This window comes from Phoca vitulina, unplaced genomic scaffold (assembly GCF_004348235.1).
Source record: "Phoca vitulina isolate PV1807 unplaced genomic scaffold, GSC_HSeal_1.0 scaffold16, whole genome shotgun sequence".
Classification (NCBI taxonomy): domain Eukaryota; kingdom Metazoa; phylum Chordata; class Mammalia; order Carnivora; family Phocidae; genus Phoca; species Phoca vitulina.
This window is the reverse complement of record NW_022589719.1, coordinates 4,612,494-4,619,519: the sequence shown is the minus strand read 5'-3', so window position 1 is coordinate 4,619,519 and position 7,026 is coordinate 4,612,494.

Below are 7,026 nucleotides of genomic sequence, written 5' to 3'. Positions count from 1 at the left end.
AACTAACTCCATAAATCTAATTTCACATCTCCAACTAAATTTTTACAAATAATTGCATTGGGTGTCAGAAAGGTTGGGCTAGTTTAAATTATGCACATCAAACTTCATTCTCATTTTACTGTAAGTTTTTAAAAATTATATTTTAATTGTTATAGCCTTCTGAAAAGCTGTAACAATTTAGTTATTTGTAATTTATTGGACATCAAGCATATATTCTATTCCAGATCCATTTGTATAGTTGAAAACCATAAGATTAATACTTAGGAATTAATGAATTATTGGGGGACGATTTTGAATATTGTGATTAATGACTGAATTATTTTCTTCCAATGAGAAGATAAGTTTCAGGTGATTAGGGTGTAACCTTTAGCTTCAACTCAACCTGTGGTTTAATGCTTAAACTCTCAATGTAGCTGTAAGATGTTCAACATTGAAGATGAGGAGGAGGGGCTATGAAGAGCAAAGTTGCTTTAATCGTAATTCTAGCTGACATAACATACAAACATTGGAATCTCAATGACATATTTGTAGGCTTTCAAACAATATATATTGAATGAATGAATGATCGAAAATTTAATTTACATGAGAAATCAACACAGCTTCCTCATTTTAGCTGGCCCCTGTAGGTTCTGGTCAGCCAAAAACTAGAGACAATTTTATTTAGAGGCCGCTAAATTTCATTGTAACTGCTCAAGGTAATTTAAATCCTTGACTTCAAGTAAGAAGCCTTGAGAAGAGTGCCATTGTCTTTCCACTTGTTTCCTTGCCATTTTTGCTAATCATGCCATTTTCTCTGCTTAAATCCTCTTCCCTGACATGTGTTTCCATTCTCATTCAAGGGCTTACCCTTACCTTCTGATAATTTTGAAATTTCTGCTCCTGGTGCTTACCATGGCAGAGATTTCTTCTTTCTCCTCACTCTGCTGCCCACTGGAGGCACTTTTATTATTCTTTTCAGGAGCCAGCATCCTTGGATGTTCACAATGCCACAATGTTGTTGGTTGTTCGAAATCACCACAATCACCGTTCCCCTGCATGATATATCCAGGAACTGCTAAACCAAGACTATCTTCTTTCATCACTCATGCTGTGTAGAGGTTCCCCACATATTGACTATATATATTCCTTTTCATCACTCAGGAGATCACAGTCTAATGACCTGAAAATGGCATTTATCCTTTATATATCCAGTGATGCCATGATTCAAGTTGAGCTCTGTGTGTATGTATGTGCAACATAAAGAATTCAAATACATATTTTAGGTTATTGTTGACCAGTCTAGTTTTCAAGCAGCTCTAGGTTAAATGAGAGAGTAAAGCCCCTTCCCATGTGTTTAGGAGTATACAGAACAGATGGTACCCATCATTTGCATAAAAATGAGGACCTTGTGTATAAAAGTGAAGTACTAATTTTGTTCATCAAAAAGAATCAGTACCGGGGCACCTGGGTAGCTCAGTTGGTTAAGCGTCTGTCTTCAGCTCAGGTCATGATCCCGGAGTCCTGGGATCGAGTCCCACATCAGGCTCCCTGCTCAGCGGAGAGCCTGCTTCTCCCTTTGCTCTTCACCCCACTCATTCTCTCTCTCTCAAATAAATAAATAAAATCTTAAAAAAAAAAAAAAGAAAGAAAAAGGAATCAGTACCAAGAGAACTCCACAGCTCAACACTGAACTTTTTTGAGCTCTACTAGGTGTACTTAGTAGTTTTGTCAATACCGTCAACTTTTCTTTCCTTATGGCTCATGGTTCTTCACACTCTTTGGCTATCTAGAGTAAGTACCACTATCAACTATTAGAGGTGCATTTCATGCTCTGAATAGCAAATAGATGTATTCATTAAGAAAGTATTCTTTTCAGAGATTTTTTTGTATTTAAAAGCTCAAAAGGAATAAGTAAAACAACCTTTCTGAGATGCATTGGAATGAGCTTTAGTATATAGGTAAAATAATTTGAAACTATATTTTATCTGCTATGGCAGTGGTCCTGTAGATATAAGGTGTGATCAAAAAGGGAGTTATTTTTTGCAGTTAAGTGAATAATTTAAAAATTTACTATTACTACAGGTATTTATATTGTATAATAAAAGTGACATAAAGAAAGAAATGTTAAGAAGAAGCTCAAGGGTTTTTTTATTTTAAAAAAAAGGCTACAGTTTCAAAGGAATGATACTGAATATTTGTGTTTCCCAAAACACTCTGAAGAATAGAATCAGACGAGACAATCTCTTCCTTCTAAAAATATGTTAAAAGTCTCAGCAGTGGTAAAAAAAAAAAAAAAAAATCTCCACTTTTGAGTGTGCCTTTATATTGTCACAATTGCCCCCATAATTAGTGAACTGGGAGGCCCCGAACTCACCATAATGGAGGATTTTCTGGAAAGATATTTTCAGTGAATGCCACATTTCACAATATTTGTGAGAAAACAACGTCTGTGGTGCAGTATATTAGCAGCCCTCTGCCATGAGCTAAAGACCGCTTCTCTTGATAATGTTCTCATCAGAATAAGTAAGAACAATGTGGATTTGGGAGATAATGTAATGAAACTTCATTCCTTTAATTAACATTCCCTGAAGATAATCTATAATGGAAAGAGAGAGGAGTAAAAAAGGAGTCTATAAGAACCTCAAATGTGTGGGCAGATGTTTCTAGAGAGAAAAGGCATCAGGCATTATTCTGCTTTCTCTGTGGAACAAGTACCAGTGTGTTTGGGAAAAAGAATCTTACTGTGCTTCCAGTCAGGAAGTTGATGCTTCAATTAAAAATCCATTTTTTAGAATACTTTAGAAATTGTAATTAAATAATGTGATAGGTTTTTTTTTTTTTTTTTTTTAAGATTTTATTTCTTTATTTGACAGAGAGATACAGCAAGAGAGGGAACACAAGCAGGGGGAGTCAGAGGGGGAGAAGCAGGCTTCCCATGGAGCAGGGAGCCCGATGTGGGGCTCAATCCCAGGACCCTGGGATCATGACCTGAGCTGAAAACGACTGAGCCACCCAGGCACCCCTAACGCAACAGTTTTTATATACCTTCCCGAGTACTGACTCTGTATTTGGCCTAGACCCTGAATGAAAGCCATGTCATTATAGTCCTCAGTCCAGTGCCCATAAAAATTTAGAAAACATGTCCTAAGCTCTTAAATTAAGTGGCTTCCTGAGAGGTTAAACTGTATTCAATTTTGAATTTATCAAAAGAGTCTGGCATAGTACTTGGTCTAGAGTAGAAGTACAACAAAAATTTATAAGATAAACCGAAATATGCTTGCAAAGGTAGGTACAAAAGGAGTTTTGCAACTAAAGAGATTTATCATAAAACTTTAAGGATTGCTTCTTTCATCTCTGTTTCTCTAAAGTCTGTTACATTTATGACTCTAGCTGACATAAGCAAATAGTTGCTGCATTTCTATCCTAAACAAAAAAGAAACAAAAATACGTTTAACTGAAGAAATCACATTTCATCATTTATACAAATTTATTTTTATTATTATTATTATTATTATTAGAGAATCTAGTTAAAAATTCTCTGCTTTAGTGACTTTTTAAAAACATTTACTCAACATTTAAGGGAGAATCACTTTTGATAATAGAACTTTGCATTATAATTACAAACTAGGCTTGGTCTTATAGGAGCTGGATGCAATGTGAGATTATTTTAATTAATTTTATCCTGATTTTACTGTCTCTCTCCCACAGGTTTTTGAAATTTAATAATTCCTGCAAATTACTTCGCTACTAATATGGATTTTTTTTAAAGACATGATTTGATTTAATTCTCTGTAGTTAGCCCTTTAGTGCTTTTTAAAAGGTATTCTACACAGATTTCTGTCTTACTTTAGAGAAATGATGATCAGTGGATTGCTTCTTTGAGATGCAGATTTAAACCATTTAGTTTATAAAAGAAAACCATTCCTTTGTTGGAAAGCTATAAAAATATTTCATTTTCAGCTATATAATTTTTCTTGTGAAATACACACATACTTTAAAAATTCAACATTAAGTTAATTCAGAAAATTCCAATAGATTTTCTGTTTAAGGGCACTAAAAATCTTTGCTCTATGGAAATATGAAAATCTATGTTGTCTGCAGACAATAAGGATTATTAATAAGGACATTTAAATATAACTTGAAATAAACCATACATTTTGACAATAAAAAGAGGAAACATAAAACTGCACCAGATTGTGTTGCTGAATAAAATTTCATTGTAAATCTTTATCATAAGTATTGTGAAAAATAGTTGTATTCGGTGATTACAAAATTTTTAACATACCACTCAGTGGTCATAATAATCCCCACAAGAATGTCATACCCGAAACAGTTTGTTATACATTGTGTGTGTGTGTGTGTGTGTGTGTATAAAACAAAGGATGTGCAAAAATTACTTTAACTACAAGTCAAAATGGAAAAAGGTCTGCAGTCGCCTCTGGTTTATTTTTAGTGGGGCATTTATTAAAATGTTTACAACATTTGCCAAAAGTTAATACTTCATAAACTATAATAATTTGATGCTTATGATAATATGATCTAAATTTGGCTGACTTTATTTATATTGACTATATATTACTCTATTTACGTATCATGGAATTACTACCTCCACTGTTACTTTACCACTGCTACTGAGTCTAACATTATTATACAAATAATCATAACCCTAGCTAACATTTATTTAACAGATTTTTATATCCTTGGTACTATGTTAAATAATTACATGCATGTGTCACTTAAAAGTTTATTATATGGCTTTTTGTTATGACATGTGGGATTTCAAGTTAAGCAAGCAGTGATGCCCATCACACTGATGCTATTATTTCCTGATCTAAGTTCTTAGGCTGGTGGTTCCATCATTTAACACTAATACATATGTAGTTCTACAATTGTTTTGATCAAATAGATTAGCCTTTCCTGAAAAGGAATCATGTTTCTCAACCAAGGATGTATAAGCTATACTTTAATGTGAGAGATTTCAGATAATCTACTACTTTCTTTTTGTGCCCCTACACAGGTCTGATATTCCAAATTTGATAACTTTAATAATGGAATGTAGGCCTTGAAAGCTAATCTAATTTTACACCGATCAAAAAACTTAGATAATACTTACACTTTGCAAATTAATGAAATATATACTCTTTCTGTCAAAAAATAAATGTGAAATTATAGGGGGGAAAAACCTTGTTTTTAGACAAAAATACTTATTTTCTTTTTAGATTTGTTGGGCATGCCAAATATTATGGTAGATTTTATTAGTTGAAAGGGGCCACAATAACATCTCCTGTCTTTCCACTCCCCATTAAGAGGTGGTGTTTATTTTTTCTCCTCTTGAATCTGGACAGCCTTGTGATTTGTTTGTTACCAATATAGCAGAAGTCATGATGTGTGATTTCTGAGCTAGCTCAGAAGAAAGGTAAGACCACTTCTAACTCATTGACCAAAATAGTTTTTCTTGAAGCCCTCAGCCTTAAGTATGCCTTTCATATGCCTTGGGACTACCATGGTCTAAGAAGATCTAGACCTGCCCATCTAGGACCTGAGGAGCCTAGAAGGATAAACCCTGGAAATGTATTTTCCAGGGGAGAGAGATGGCTGGCCATGTCCACTGGCCTAACACCTGCTACCATGTGGCTATAACCATGTGAGGGACCCATGGGCAGAAACACCCAAAAATCCATCCTGAATTCCTGACTTATAGAAATCAGGAGAATTAAAATAATTGTTGTTGCTTTAAGTTAAGTGTTGGTGTAAGTCTTACGTCACAAAGATGACTGAAACAAAATTTGGTACTGGGAGTGGGTCTTTTCATAATAAAACTCCAGACACTTGTCTCAATGACTTTGGGATTGGACAGTAGATAGAAGCAGGAAAGACCTTGAAAAGACTGTTTGTGGAATATGATGGGCCTGGAGGTGGCGGACAATCAGGGCTTAATGGAAAGTCAGAAAAATGTTGCTGGAAGCTAGGAAAAAGGAAACAATTGCTATGTAGTGAGAGAAAGTTCAATGAAAGTATCACTTGTAGTTACATGGAAAATAGAAAAAAGTATCTAATAAACTATGTCCTAGATTAAAGGCCAGCAATTTTTTTCTGTAAAGGGTCAGATAGTAAATAGTTAAGATTTTGAGTGCTGTACCCTCTCTGTCACATCTACTTAAGTATTGTATTATAAATCATAGACAATATGAAAATAAATAGGCATGAACAAATTTGGCCAACAGTGAACTAGATTCAACCTAAAAACCATAGTTTGCTGACTCTTGATCTAGATGAGGAGATTTCCATGCAAAGTTTGAGTGAATTATCTACCTCTTACACAATGATAGAGGAGTGAGATGAACAAAAGAATAAAATACCTGGTTTTTGAGTGGAACATGAAGAACATGTATAAGGTACAACACCATCTTTTCACCTAGAAAATGACTTTCAAAGCAAAAAATTATCTGAGGTTTAAGAACCAATCCAGGGTTGGACTATAATATCCTTGGTTGAGAACTCAGAAAATCTAAGGTGATGACACATAAAACATTTCAGAAACACAAGTGGACTTCTAAGTATCTTAAAGTTGTGCCTTATTGATCCTGTCTCTTAACCAATAAGGATTCTAATATATTTAAGGAAATCATCCCAACAACTTCATGCAGAGCCCAAAGTAAAGGATTTCTTTCAAAGAGATTTGTAGGCACAGCTTTTGTCTAATGGAATGAATTATACCTGATGGAAAAAAATATTCATAAATAAATCATAATGGCTTGTACTGAATGAGACAGAGTATCAAATGAAAAGAGGCTATTGAACTCCAAATATTTTATGAGTCGAAGCAGGCAGAGATTTTTCCAGAGAAGTTGTTTTTTTATTTTTGTTTTTTAAATATTTATTTATTGAAGACTTCTTTTTTTAATTTAAATTCAATTTAACTAACATATAGTGCATTATTAGTTTCTGAGGTAAAATATAGTAATTCACCAGTTTTATATAACACTCAGTGCTCATTCCATCAAGTGCTCTCCTTAATGCCCATCATGCAGTTACCCCATCCCTGTA